This window comes from Psammomys obesus, unplaced genomic scaffold, assembly GCF_907164565.1.
Source record: "Psammomys obesus unplaced genomic scaffold, mPsaObe1.curated_primary_1811, whole genome shotgun sequence".
In the NCBI taxonomy this organism is placed as follows: Eukaryota; Metazoa; Chordata; class Mammalia; order Rodentia; family Muridae; genus Psammomys; species Psammomys obesus.
Genome location: NW_026596040.1, coordinates 35,309,115 through 35,324,230, shown reverse-complemented (window position 1 = coordinate 35,324,230; position 15,116 = coordinate 35,309,115).

The window sequence follows — 15,116 nt, the reverse complement described above, 5'->3', positions numbered from 1 at the left end:
AGATTAAAGGCCCTGACTTTTCAGGGCTTGCTTTGTTTGTTTTGTTTTTAAATGGATTTGACCTAATTTAAAGTACTTGATCTTATCTTGATCACTTCCCATTTCTCCTCTTATCTTTATCTTAGCCTCCTACCCCACTTCAGAGAGCCAGCTAAGCCTTTTTTAAAATTATTTTTTATATTAATTACAGTTTATTCACTTTGTATCCCAACTGTAGCCCCCTCCCTCCCTGATCTCCTCCCATGCCCCTCTCCAAGTCCATTGATAGGAGAGGTCCTCCTCCCCTTCCCTCTGACCCTAACCTATCAGGTCTCATCAGGACTGGCTGCATTGTCTTCCTCTGTGCCCTGATAAGGCTGCTCCCCTCTCAGGGGGAGGTGATCAAAGAGCCAGCCCCTGTTCCCTTTACTAGGAAACCCACTTGGACACTGAGCTGCCATGAGCTACATCTGTGCAGGGGTTCTAGGTTATCTCCATGCATGGTCCTTGTTTCAACCAAGCCTTTTAAAAGTCCAGTGGTGGCATTAAGTGACTTGGCGTTAACTAGTGTTATTAAATATTATTTAAATATGTGTTCAAGTTCTTTGTAGGCCTCTCCAAAAGTTACCAAAAATAGTATGACTGTGTCATAGAAAAATGAAAAACAGAAAGGGAAAAAGCCTGCACACTCAGTCCCTCACTGGGTGTGAGCCAGCTCCTGGGCATGCTCCCTCCTAGTCAGGCCTCCATGGGCCGGCATCTGAGCCTCTGTGAAAGCCATGCGCCTGGCTTTGCCGTTTCTCTTTAGCACTGGGCGGTTCCATTTCTTCCTTGGAACTATATGGTCTCCATAAATTATTTTAGAGTCTTTAGACTGGTAAAAAATGGAATTTCTTCAGAAATTGTCCCTTGTTTGCTTCTTCAAAACTATTATTTATGGAAAACTACTTCTTTTGTTGGTGCTCTCTCTTCAGGCTCACCTCTGAATCCCCACCCCCACGACCTCTGACCTACATATGTATACACACAGACATACGCACACTCAGACACATGTACTCACACACAGACACACACAGACACACACACACTCACACACACACATACATGTACATACACACATATACACACACAGACACACTCATACTCACACACACACACACACACACACACACACACACAGTTCCCCACACACGGTCACACATACACAATTTTTAAAAAATAAAACCATTTTAAGTACACACCGATTATAACATGAAATAGTTCATAAACATCATGAGTTGCTTTCACAGCCTTGAACACCCACTACCACTGTCTAGCTCTAGAACTTCGTCATCCCAAAGAACGATGCTATCGAATAATAATTCTCCATCTCCTTCACCCCAGCCATGCAGAAGGGACTCTCCTACCATCTCCATGGATCTGGCTTTTCTAGGTATAGAAAGAAATAGTACCTGTCCTTTGTTTCTGGCTTGGTTTGCTTTGCATAAACAAGATCTTAGGTTTCCTCCCTAAGATCTTATAAGATAGCATGTGGGGATTTGACATTCCTTTTCAAGGGCGAATTCGTTTCCTTACATGGATATACCACAGTGGATGCACTCAGTTCTCGATGACGGAATGTTGTCTCCGCCTTTTGTGCGTTGTGAATAGGGCTGCTATGAATGCCAGAACACATATTGCAATGAGTTTTTAATTAACTGAAAGGAGGGAACCTGCTCATGAGAGTTGTCCTCACATAAATGTTGACAGACAGACACACGTGTGATAAAAACAACTGCAGAAATAAAATAATGTTTTAAGTGGAGGAGACACTGATAGATGAAATTTGGCTGAAAAAGAAATTTCAAACCTGCAGGCCAATAGATAAAAATTACAAAAAGGTTTTGAGAGTGTTGAAAACACAGGGAACTTCTGTCGAAGGCACAGTTGCTTCCTGGTTGATTTTTTTTTTTTTTTTCTGTTTGGTTTGAGCCAACATGTTTATCCATGATCACCTCTCAGACTTTCTCACTGACTTAGCAGTAGAGCTGGGAATGGAGGAAGAGGTAGCAACCACACCAGGTCCAAGATCCCTGCCATGTAGTGCCTCCTGCTTCCAGAAATGTTAAGTGTGCCTCTTGCTGTGGCACTGCAGATGGGCAGAAGGGTGTCTGGACTCTCTTTCACTTTGATACAGTTTCCATTTTAATAAGAAAAAAAATTGAAGACTATTAAGTAAGCAGTGGAGAGAAGGAATGAGGGCCTGGTCTAACCCCTGACTTAGCCAGCCTTTCATGGCTCAGCCCTTATCTCTAGGAGTTGGCAGTCTGGAACCTGGTACAATTCCGTTCAGTGCTCCCACCTCTCTCCAGGCTCCAGGGCCGAGAGCAGGCACCTCAGGACCATCCCTCATCTCTTCCCTCTACCACCCTACCCATCAATAGCCCTGGGGTGAATTCCAGTAAAATAAACTTCCGAAATGAAAGGAGAAGGGAGTAGCCCCTAAACTCGTTTCTAGGCAACACCTTTAAAGTCTACCCCCAGATGGCCACCCCCAGATGGCCAGCCTTGGCTGAGCCCCAGGTCTGGGGAGGTTGTAAAATGATGCCTTCAAGCCACAGCCCCCACTTCCTTGTAATAAATTAGGAATCTGAACCAAAGCAGAAACCTTGGACTTGATAGCAATCCTGAGCCAGGCTTTCAAACATCTGCTGAGAGACCATGAGCTGAGGAGGGTGAGGGGTGTTAGTCACTGGGGTCCAGCCTTCTATTGGCTGGGAGAATCTCCTGATCCGTTGAGGGTGGGGTAGGAAAACCGGTCTGGCAGCCCTTGGAAGGCAGCAGATGGCCTCTGCTTGGCTCTACCTCGCTGGAGCACACAGGCTGGCCACCACCCACCACTGGGCTACCCCCCTTCCCCAGCCTCTCTTGGCAATGTCAATGTGCGTGCCTTCCCAAAACTGTTGGCGAAGCTTGGAAGACAGTCCAGGTTAGACAGACAAACGGGAGACAGTCCACTGTGGCAGCCAACATGGTCTGTGTGAGTGTCTGTCCCATAAGGACCAGGCAATGGCATCTGCACCTGGTTTCAGTGAAGCCTAAGTCAGAACCCAGGAGGACAGCAGCTACCCTGAGGTGGCTGGGAGCCTGGGAGGGCATCTTAACCCCACAGGAAAGTCATGCTTTCCACAGCAGCAGCCCCTGATGCTTTGGCTCTGTAGAAACCGGCCTGGCAGGCAGCTCTTAAAAATCATAGAGGACAAAGTCCTGAGTGAAAACTAGGGCCAGTCCTTCTGTTGCAGTGACTTTCAGTCTTCCTGATGCTGCGACCAACGGTTCCTCACTTTGTGGTGACCTCCAAGCATAAAATGATTGCTTTAATACTTCAGAACTGTAATTTTGCTAGTTATGAACCACAATGTAAATATTTGTGTTTTCCGGGGTCTAAGGTGAACCCCATGAGAGGGTCATTCGACCCCCAAAGGGGTCATGATCCCACCAGTTTTGGACCTCTGGTCTCGCTGGCAGCAAGTGCTTTCTGTAGGAGCTCCACTCCAATCCCAGCTCTCCAGATCCCCGAGGGCTAGTTCTCCTGCGCCAAGTGTTGGGAAACACCTGGCGATGGCTACCTTGGGCTCCCAGTTGAAGGCTGTAGGTTCCCAGTGCTCTGCTCTTCCTGCCGTGGCTGCTGGCTGCCCTGCTAAACACAGCACACTTGGCGCCATGGAGCTGTCCTGAGGGTGTGGTGAAAGGGAAAGCCGAGTCGAGTGTAAGGACTAATGTAGAATAAATGTCTTTTAAAAGTCTTTTTTTGTTATTGTTGTTTTGTTTTTAAGATGATTTCAATGTGTGGCCTCAAACTCATGATCCCCCTTGATAGGATAAAGTGGCAAGGGAGGAGGGACCTTTGGCAAGCCAGTGCTAAGGTGTGCCACAAAGAAATTACCCCATGAAACAGGTGTAGTATAAGAGGTTTACTGAGGGAGAGTGAAAGGCCTCGTGGGAGTGGAGACAGACAGGCAGACAGAAGGAACAGGAGAGAGAATAAGACAGATAGGAAATGGGAGAGAAACAGAGGGAAGAAGAGAGAGATGCGCCACACTTGGCAGACCTGGCAGGCGTAGGTGACAGAAGCTGCCTGCCAGCTCCCTGAGGGCAGCCCAGTGGAAATGCCTGGCTGCTACCTTCTCCCTTTCTATTAGAAAAGATGAGGAACTAGGAAGGTAAATGTGTGTGTGTATACATACATACTTACATATATATTCATACATACATACATGCAGAAGATAAAGTTAAGGAGTTTAGGAAAGTTTTTTTTTTTTTTTTCTTAGAAGTTTCATTTGAAACTTTTAGATCCATGGTCCTGGTAGTTGAAGGAAGGGCATCCAAAGGCCAAGGAGGGAGCCCACTCCCAGCAGGTGGGGAACCATAGGCATTTGATTGGCAGAGGTACTTATCTTGAGTCCATTTGACCCGTGAGAGGTCGATTCACGTTGATTCCTTGAAGCTTATAAGAATTTTTTTATGTTTACAAAAAGAGGGAAGTTTTAGACAGGTTAGTATTATCACTACTTATAATCTGTGCTGAAAGCCACATTGTAGAAAATGAAGTGGTAGAGGCTTGGGAGACGCTTTGGGGTTAAAAGCATGAACACTCTTTAAGGTGAGCTCAGGGAAGACAGAAACCTTCCGTGGAGTGGAAGGGCAAAAGCTTGCTTGATCTTGATTTTCAGTGTGAACATAGACTGTGAACGAGGGGCTTCTTCTCCCATCCAGAAGACAGGATGTATATAGATTAGACGTTTTAGCACAATGAAAAACACCTTTAAGTCTATACTTAGAAGACAACCAAAGAAAATACAAAATCTTGGGTTTGCGACTAGGATAATAGTCGTCAGAGCTAGATTAGCAGTTTATCAGAACTCCATTGGTTAATGTTAAAACTCTGGACTTTTATAGTCTTAATACAACAGAAGCATACAAGGGAAAGGAATCTGAGGCATTTTCCATTCCTTTTATGTACTTTAAATCACTTTCCTATCACCACTTAAGCTTTCACGTCCTTCAACCTTCAAAACTTGCATTTATACACCTTAAAACACCCTCTCAGACCCTAAAACACTTTCTTAGATCCTCATAACTTAAGCTTTCCTATCCTCAGACCTTACATAAACTCTATGCCTTTTTTCCCTCCAGTTATTCACCACAAGACACAGATGGTTGATTCCTGGGAGCTATCATTGCAAAGCAAGTTTCTTTAAATGTAGGAATAGTTAAAAGTTATGTTGAAACCTCTTTTCTGAGTCTGGTAGCAAGGTAAACTGTCTAGACCTAGTAGTAGCAGCTCCAGCAGAGTGAGTCCTGCGGCCTGATTTTTACACATGAAGTAAATTGAGAAGAGAAGTAAGCCTTGGTTGTTGCTGTTAAACTGAGCATCTATCCCTAGCCTTGTCTTCAAGCCAGCAGAGACCTGTGAAGGATGAGTTTCACCTGAGTAATTAGAAGCACAGTCCAAGCAGCTTCCACATCTACAAAGAATGACAAGAGACTTAGGGCTACCTGGGCTGTCACCCCAGGTTTCTCTGTGATTGGTAGAGGGCTGCATCAGCCTTTGGATGTCAGACCCAGAAGATTGACAGACTTTCCTGTGGAGTAGGAACTTAGGGGGATTGTCCTAGCTTGTCTAGGCAAAGCGGGGCAATCAACTCCCCAGTGTCCTGCTTGTCCACAGTTTGGACAGCATGCTGTCCACCATTGAGGTAAAGGGCAGGACCCTCCAACCCCCAGTGGCCAGACTGACCACATTTAAAGCAGGCTCCAGGTAGAGGTTCTTCTGTGCCCATCATCTTCTTTGGAGGAAATAAGAGGTGCTGCCGGGAGCTGTCATGTCTTTCTATCAGCTCTAGGGAGGCAGAGGCAGGAGGATCTCTGTGAGTTCAAGGCCAGCTGGTCTACAAAGGGAGTTCAGGACAACCAGAGCTACACAGAGAAACCCTGTCTCAGAAAACCAAAACCAAACCAAACCAACCAACCAACCAAACAAACAAAAAACAAAAAAAAACAAAAAACAAAAAACAACCCAAAAATATTTTTTTAAAAATTAAACACTTTAAATGCCATATTCTGCAGATCTCTGAAGTATTGAGGATATCCAAGTAGACAAATTTTGCTTGTTTCTGGTTTTTTTTAGGCATAACTTTGAAACTGTATACAGGAGGCTAAATAAAGCTTATTTCCATAAATGATTATGGTAGTAGTGGCATCACTACAATTAGAGTACCGAGCACATTAAAAAATTTGATCATTTATATGATGACTGACCATTAACTCGCACTTCTTATTTATCCTTAACAGTTTACAATAAGTTGGTAGTTTCCCTAAGACTGGGGCCTTACTTTACATCCCTGATAAAATAAAATAAAATAAAATAAAATAAAATAAAATAAAATAAAATAAAAATTTTATTTTATTTTATAAATAAAAATTTTAAAGTAAAGCTTTTCTAGTATCAAAATAAAGCTTTTACTCATAGATAATAGTCCATAGAGAGACTGGCAGCTTTACTGATCCTTTTATAGTGCACCATCATAGTTGTAGTTTTTTCTATGGCTTAGTTTATTCAAATAGCTGAAGCTTAAAAGACAAAGAAGCTACACAAATATTACTATGAACCTGAGGAGACCTTAGGAATTTATAAATCTTGATTAAAGTCACTCTAGGCAAATGTCATTGTGAACCTGAGTGGACCTTAGGGGTTTATAAATCTTGATTATCAAATATACGTTATTTATCAAACATGTTGTTACTTATCTAAAATTTTTAACAGCTTGATCTTTAACAACCAGCAAAGGCAGAAATACTTAGACATATATTTTAAATCAGCTTTTGTGAATCTGAATAGACCTTTAGAACCTTAAATTTTCATTATCATATACAGTATATTCTAAACCAGAGTTGAATCACATATACAGTATATTGTGGTGAACAGAAACTTACATTTCTATTATCATCCAAAAGTTCACACCAATCTAAAGATTTGAGATTGGTTGCTTCCTTAATCTAAAAGAAGATACAATAACAAACAGAGTTCATTAGGGCAAAGAAGTTTTACAATTGCTGCTTTATACCATGTGGCCATTTTGAGATGGTGAGGTTACATGTCATGTACTCTTTAGCCTTAGTAAAGATGGTTGTCTGCCAAGTGGCCACTTATGTATCGATGAGGTCACTGGACAAGATAAAGAAGAGTGATATGGTAGCTAGTTAAAAACATTTGTTTTCTGATATATATATATATATATATATATAATATTATATATAGTATCATATATATAATAGTATATATACTCAGATTCAACTCCCTATATTTGTGTATGTAACTTGCATTCAACTCTCATTAATGATTTGTAAGCATTTGGAAATCAGTTGCACCCATTTTTGGCCATTGATTTTTACTGAGGCCAAGATGTAGCAATCAAATCTGGGTCCATGCTCGGGGGATGGAGTGCATCTATCAGCTGAGGGAGGGAGCTGGGTGGGTCCATTAGCAGGCTGGCTGCAGAAAGCCAGGTGGGAGGGAGGAGGGAAGGAAGCCATGGGGCAGGCTGCAGGAGCCCAAGCCATGTGGGAAATAGGAAGGGCAATCAGGAAGCAGCCCCTGTAGAACCAGACTGCAGAATTTGGAATCAACTTCACAACAAGTGGACCACACATACCTCGGGAGGGTTAGTTTAGCAGCTTAGTTCACGCTTTGAGGAAGAACAGATGTGTATGTGCACTGCGGTTTCCCCTCTGTCTGGTTGCGACTCCCATTTGCAACAAACTTACAGGCGGAACCTGTTCACAGTGTCCCGAGGCAGATGACATAGAAACAAACTGGCTTGGAGTGAGAAAGAAGAAATAAGAAAAGGGTATTTTTTTTTCATGTCCCCTCCCCCTCAAATCACTTGGTCTGCATTTTAAGGCCAGATTCGACTGCAAAGGTGAATACCTTTAGAAGCCCTTAAGCCGGGTGCTAGGTATAGAGATCTGAGGTTCTCCAAAGACATCCCAAGGAGAGCAAGAAGGTGGATGACTCAGTTCCCACAGGTGAGGTATAGAGGGGTCCCAGGCCCGAGTCTGAGGCATCCCAGAGACTCAGGGGTTATTGAACAAAGAAGGGACAGGCTGACAGTAGTCGCCTGGTCTTTTGTCCAGGCTCTGTGGGAGCACTGGGGCCTAGGAAAGTGCAGGCCTAACTGAAGCATTCTGTGAGGCTGGACCATCTGGGAATAGCCTCTTTGAAGCTGTCCAGGATGCGATTTGCAGGGAACACCTGAATCTGGCAGCATGTCCCCACTCTGAGGCAGCCTTTCCTTCTCCCCCTCCCCCAATAGACCTCTTACACTAGAGCTATTGTGTTCACAATTTCTTAGCAGCACACCTTGGCACCGGCTGCCAAAGGTGCGTCCCTCCCTCACTGCCTTATCCTATCATTGGTGCTGTGATTGGGGATGGGGGTCTGGCCTGGTGTTAGCCACACCGGGGCTCTATCTGCCCATTCTTCCTGAAACTGCTACAATCCACTTTCTGGTGCACGGATCACTTCCCATCCCATCCACCGCCAGCAACTGGTGAGTTCTCCCTCTCCGTCAGCCTAAATGCTTCCCCGAGTCTGACCATTTCCCTTGGGGTGAGGCTTTGTTTTGAGCACAGTTTTGAGCAAACATCTTTCAAAAGTAAAAATCAATGGCCAAAAATGGGTGCAACTGATTTCCAAATGCTTACAAATCATTAATGAGAGTTGAATACAAGTTACATACACAAATATAGGGAGTTGAATCTGAGTGATGAGTATCTTGGTGTGCCAAGACCAAGGGCATTCTGTTCCAGAACTGAGATAGTTTAGGGCAGTGGTCCTCAGCATTCCTAATGCTGATTCTTCAATACAGTTCCTCATGCTGTGGTGACCCCAACCATGAAATTATTTTGTTGCTATTCATAACTGTATTTTTGCTACTGTTATGTATCATAATGTAACTATCTGACACGCAAGGTATCTGATATGCGGCCAGTAAAGGGGTTGTGACCTATATCTGGAGGGCCACTGGTTTAGGTGTCATTGGTCATAATGACAGTAACAGGTTTCGGGTTGAAGGTATATGCCTTTGGGGGAATCTTTAGGCATCTGTTGGGGTATCATGGCTAGAGGTGACCTCTATATAGCAAGAGGTCTTCTCACTGGACTGAGCTGGAAGCAGAAATCAGTGGACCCTGTTGAAGGAAGCAAGAAATCTAATCAGGACTTCACTGTGAAACTGCTACAGGCACTGAGGGAAAAGTTAAAGGGCTCTGCCTCACCGGCGCTCTGGCCTACTTCACAGAGGCCCCGGGCAAGCCTATCGGTGGCAAAGGCCCTTCCAGCAGCTCCCGGAAGCTCAGAGACATTTAATATATATATTTCCCTGAAGGAGCCCTCCTATTTCATAATATCAACAGTTCCTCACCTTGGACTGTGGTTGTCAGGAGTGATCCTGTATCTCTACAGTAAGGGTCCTTCCTGAGGAGAGTTTGAGGCAGTAGCAATTACCAGGCTGTTCCCAGAGAAGATTCATGACCTTTGAACTCTTGGGCAGGTGGTTGGAACCTCACGAAGACCCTAGGTATGATACCTGAAGTTGTTTTTTGGTTTTGTAGTTTTGGGTACGGGGTCTCAAGGAGACCTTCCTGGCTTGGAACTCACTGTGTAGAACAGGTTGGCCCTCAAACCTGCATCCATATCCTGTTTCTAGGACTACAGACTGGGCCACAATGCCTGGTGAACACTGGGCCCTGATACCGAGGGGCCCAGGATCCAGGGGACAGGGACAATCAAGAGAACAACCCTGAGGAACGGGCGACTTAATGCGGGAGCAAGCGACAGGCAAGGCTCTCTGGCGACCCCTAGGGCTCAAAGATTGGAGTGCATCCCAGGTGCAAAAGTTTTAAGGTCCCGAGCCCTGAGACTTGGGCGAAGGCATCCTCTCAAGTCCCTCAGCTATAGAAGGCCCGAAAGACTGTTAGAAATGGATCAGGGGTGGTTGGTGTGAGGAAGCAAAGACACCTACACTACCTGAACTCTACAGAACAGTCTGGAACTCCCTCTCATGACCTCGATAAACAAAACATCCCTCAGCTTTCATAGCAGCATGGCATAACAGCATGGCTAAAGGGTCAGGGGTCAGAGCCCAGGTCATCACTGATTCATCCCTGGAGAGAGAGAGAGTTAGGGGACATCCCTGCTCCCGTTCTACAGGAGTATGTTGTAAGAATTAACTGTGGACGAACTTTGAAAAGATTAAAACCAGAGTCCTTATTATGTCCTTGAAAGAAAATCACAGTGGGAACATTCTGTGGCCAGAGCAGCTGTTTTCTGGAGCTGGTTTCAACCTGCTCCACTTACTGGGGCTAGAGTCTGGGTTTAGTAACTCTAAGGAGCCATGCTGGCTTACCATCCTCAATATGCCAACCAAAGGGCCAAGGCGTAGTGAGGAGCAGAGGGAGGGGATTGTTCCGTGGGCTTGTCGGAGCAGCGGTGTCATTGCAGAGTACCTGGGACTCAGGTGTGTCCGCCCTCAGAGCTTGTCAGCTTTGCTAACCCATGAAACTACCCCTTCACACATTAACCACGGTAAGACAAAGCTGTGACAGGCCCCCCACCCCCGCCTTTGCTGCAGCGCTCACCCACACACATAGGCTCTTCTCAGGCCTTCTCCTCACTAGTTCTGCTGCCCTCTTGACCCCTTCAGGGCTGTGGTCTTCCTGCTCCTTATGGAAGACCTCTTGCTTCGTTCTCATTCCAAGTAAAGCTTGCTGGGTGTTTCTGCCTCCCACTGCTTGTCTCTTTCCTGATCGATCCTAAAATCCAACAGTTTGCCACCACCTTTCAACCTGCTTCTTAGTCAGAGAACTTTGAGCATTTTCCCAGGAGCTGGGGTGTATGTGCGTGTGTGTACCCCTCCCTGCTGTGAGTGTGTGTGCGAGTTCACAGTGTAGACATCAGCTCCACCGATGGAGTCTCTACCCTGCGGTTTGCTCTGTTGCATCTGGAGATTTGGGGACAGGCAGCAGCTCTCAGGAAGCTAGAGGGACTGAAATCCAATCCCAGCCCAAGAATTCTAGGCTTCAGGCTCACAATGATGCCGTGGCCAGACAGGACTGGCTAGAGATGGGAACGGCTGGAGGGGATACCTAAGCTGGACTTGGTAGGGTGGAGGCTGCCAGGATGCTGGCATTCTAAAGAGGGAGGGTGAGAAACGGAGGAGCGTGCTGAGGCCCAGGAGTCTAGCTGCACTGTGTGGAAGGGAGGTGGGGCCTGGATGTGGTGTGCAGCGATGTGCCAGCGTCACATGCTGGTCACTGGCTGAGCCAGGAGGCCTGCTTGGTAACTCTTGAGCCAGCACACCTTGCTCAGCCAGGCCGGTTTGCTCTTTACCCGTTTTGCCACACGGAAGTAGCTGCAGATGAGCTAGAGTCTTTATCTTGCAGCTTCAAATCAGAGCATGCCATTCCGCCAGCCTGGTGACTGATTTTGGAGGAGCTGGTGATCATTGATGCTGGTTTTGCTGGGCTTGCTGGGAGCACGGTGCATGCTTCTCCTCAGAATGCACAGACCTGCACAGTTTGGACCTAGACATCCCAGCGGAGTCCTTCCCTCATGTAGAAAAGGGCGTCTTGGTACAGTTCTTGAGTTCCCGGATCAAGCCTCATCTGAAGTTCTAGGACATTTTAGTCACAGAAAGGCAGAGCGGCTCTTTTTAACGTGTGATCTCCAGTGACCTGCAGCGCAGGCAGTGACAACTTAGCTAGGCCCGTCATTTCCACCACCGTTCCCCTCTGCTCATCACACTCAAGTAGATATGGCTTTGCCTGCACACTCCAGCGGTATCCCCGGAACTCAGCAGAGCTGGGCTGTTTACTGCACGGGAGTACTGCCATGCTCCAGGTGCCAGGAGCTGCTTCAGAGGAGGAGCAAGAGCAGCTGGACACGGTTCTTGCTTTCCAGGAATTTGTAGACTCGGGACATGTCAGCAAACGAACCGTGGCGTGCACTGGGATGTGCACTTATGCAAGTCTGTGCAAAACCCAGAACATACCCAGGGGAAGGAATTCTGCCCGGGAGGGACAGGGAGCCACCAAGGACAGGATTTGGGTGACAGAATGAGAGTGAGCTTGGAGGCAGGCTATGCTCTAGCGATACCATGTTCCTTACCCTTTTAGGTGGTAGGTGGTTCTTTGGTGCCCCTCCCCCATGGAGTGACTCTTTTTTAACTCCTATAGAGAACCTAGACCTGGTCTCCCCAGTGATAAACTAAAGTCATTTGGCCACGTAGGCTACCCTGGCCTCTCTAGTCCAAGGAAGATGAGTGTTTTTTTAAATTGTTTATTGGGATGAGCACACCCAGAGACCCTCCCAAGGCTACATGGTGAAGCTGGGCACCACCACAATGAGCAAGCATTCGGTGGAGAGATGGGGGAGGAGGAAGAACAGAATGGTTTGAGCACTCCGAAGACAGGCGGGCACAAGAGAGCTGGTGGGCTGAACAAGCCAGACTCAGACCCAGGGCTTTGGGTTGGCTCACCCCAACCACCAGTGAACTGCTAGAGCATGTGATGGCCCTGGTCCCGTAGATGCAAATGGGGAAGAACAGAGAAAAGATTCAGCGACCCCAGGTGCTCAGGTACTGCGGCCAGCTTCCGTGGAGGAGGACCTGCATGGCTGAGCGGAAGTTCCGTCTGGTGATCATTACCTCATTTTGGCTCTGAAGTCCCAATGGCTTGAGGGGGGACTCTCAGTTGCTCTGAGGGGACTGCCTGTGCTCGCGGGTGGTTGGGTCTCAGGGTGCTCTGACCTCTAGGCTCTGACACTCCAAAGTGACCGGAAGAGTAAGACAAGCAGAGACTTTCAGGAGCCTCGCTGCTTACGAAGCCCTGGTTTTCAGACACATACTCCTTGAGCAAATAACACCCAGGCATGGTGGCTTAGCCTTCTGAGAGGCTGAGACAAGAAGGAGTAAAGCTGCAAGTTCAAGGCCAGCCTGGGACAGAGAGCCATCCCATCTCAAAAGTCCAAAACAACAGTGAGATGCTAGCAGCATTTTATCTTGCTTTCAGTTCTCTTCTTCAGAGAAGTGAGGACTGGTTTTTAGCACAAGCACGCTCTAAGAGCCTGGTGTATCTTCTGCTTTCCCTTTTGGATGCATCTATTTGGTGTTCTTCACCCACTCCTTCATTTTTTTCCCCAGTCAGTCCAGTCTATCGATGTGGATGAGCATGCTGTAAAATGGATGCCATGCAAGGAATTATAAAGATGAAAGCAGCAAGTCACCAAAGTCCCTACAGTTAGTTGATGATAACCCTTTGGTCAACGTCATCCCACACATCTCTCTGTGCAAGGAGGAACATCTGACAGGAAGGCAGAGACAACCAGGAAGGCTGATGGAGATGCTACATGGAGGGCCACCACTTCACACACATGAACACACGTGTGGAAGTGAGTTCTTCACTGAATTTTAAATGAGTTTGGTAGAAACTTCAAATAATTGTTCCTTTCTACAAAAAAAAAAAAAATCCTATAAGGTGCTATCAAATACAAGAGAATTCAGTAAGGTGAATTCAGTGTGTGTGTTTGAGTGACGTGTGTGTGTTTGAGTGTGCATGCATGTGTTCGGGTGTGTTTGAGTGATGTGTGTGTGTGTTTGAGTGTGCATGCATGTGTTTGTATGTGTTTGAGTGCACATATATGTGTGTGTGAGTGTGCATGCATGTGTTCGGGTGTGTTTGAGTGATGTGTGTGTGTGTTTGAGTGTGCATGCATGTGTTTGTGTTTGAGTGATGTGTGTGTGTGTGTGTGAGTGTGCATGCATGTGTTTGGGTGTGTTTGAGTGACATGTATGTCTATGAGTGTGGCGGATAGATGATAACCTAGGCCCTTCCTCCTTTCTGTCACCTCTTTGTTCGTGTTTGTTTGTTGGGCTTTCTCATCCTGGAGCTCGATGCACAGGCTTGGCCACCAGCACACCCACAGACCCCTCTTCACCCCTGAAGTGGGATTATGAGTGCACACCACCAGGCCTTTTCCGTGTGGGTTCTCATGACCAAACTCAGACCCTTACACTTGCAAAGCTTCACCAGGAGAGCCGCACTCAAGCCTGGTGTCTGTGTTTAAAGCATGTTTTCCCATGCAGCATGGGCTGCTTGTATCTAGGGGAGACAGGAACTGGCACTTAGGCACACTCATCTTACCTTTCTCTGTCTCCCAGCTTTGGTGCCCACATTAGTCTAACTTTGCCAGCATTTTGCTGTTGATTCTCAAGCCACTGTTCTCCTGGGTGTCTAATGGCCTCTTGAGTGGAAACCACCTTCTCGTCAGGCACTGGAGTAACTGGACTTTTCATTTTAACTCACCCTTGAGATCAAAGGCCTCCATCACCAAGTCTGTTTTCCAGAAGGGCTCTTAGATATGAGCCTTTTAATGCCTGGAAATACAATCTCTAGTCTTTCAACCCAGCTCAGCTGGGTGGGGTCCACTTGGATCACACCGATATCCTTCTAGACATCTTTCTTTCTTTCTTTCTTTCTTTTTTTTATGGCACTGGTCACTGCTAGAAGGGCATCTGAAAGCTGCCTTATTCTACTTCCTGTGGGCTTTTTGTCTTAGAAAAAAAAAATATATATATATATGTTTAATGGATTGGCCAGAATGTCTGGTGCTGTAGACATTTCTTAATAAATGGTGTTTCAGTCTTTTAAAAATTGTTTTATTATTATTTATGTGTTTGGGTGTTTTGCCTGCACATATGTCTCATGTTGTGATCACAGAGCCTGGGCATCTGCTCTCCTGGGACCGAAGTTACAGATGGTTGTGAGCCGCCATGTGGGTGCTGGGAATTGAGCCAGTACCTTAACCACCGAGCTGCTTCTGCAGACCTGAGCTTTCAATGTATGTGTTCCCAGGTAGACCCATCAATAGCCACGCAACCTCAGAGACATCGCTTGTCCCCAAGAGCTTTCTTTTCTAGATTCAGCAAATATTTGTCTTAATCACCACACAGAGCCAGTGAGGCATCAAATAAACAGGCGTGAAACATGCAGCAAGCTGCGCAGTATGGTGGCATTATTCGGGTGTCAGGTGTCTGGTG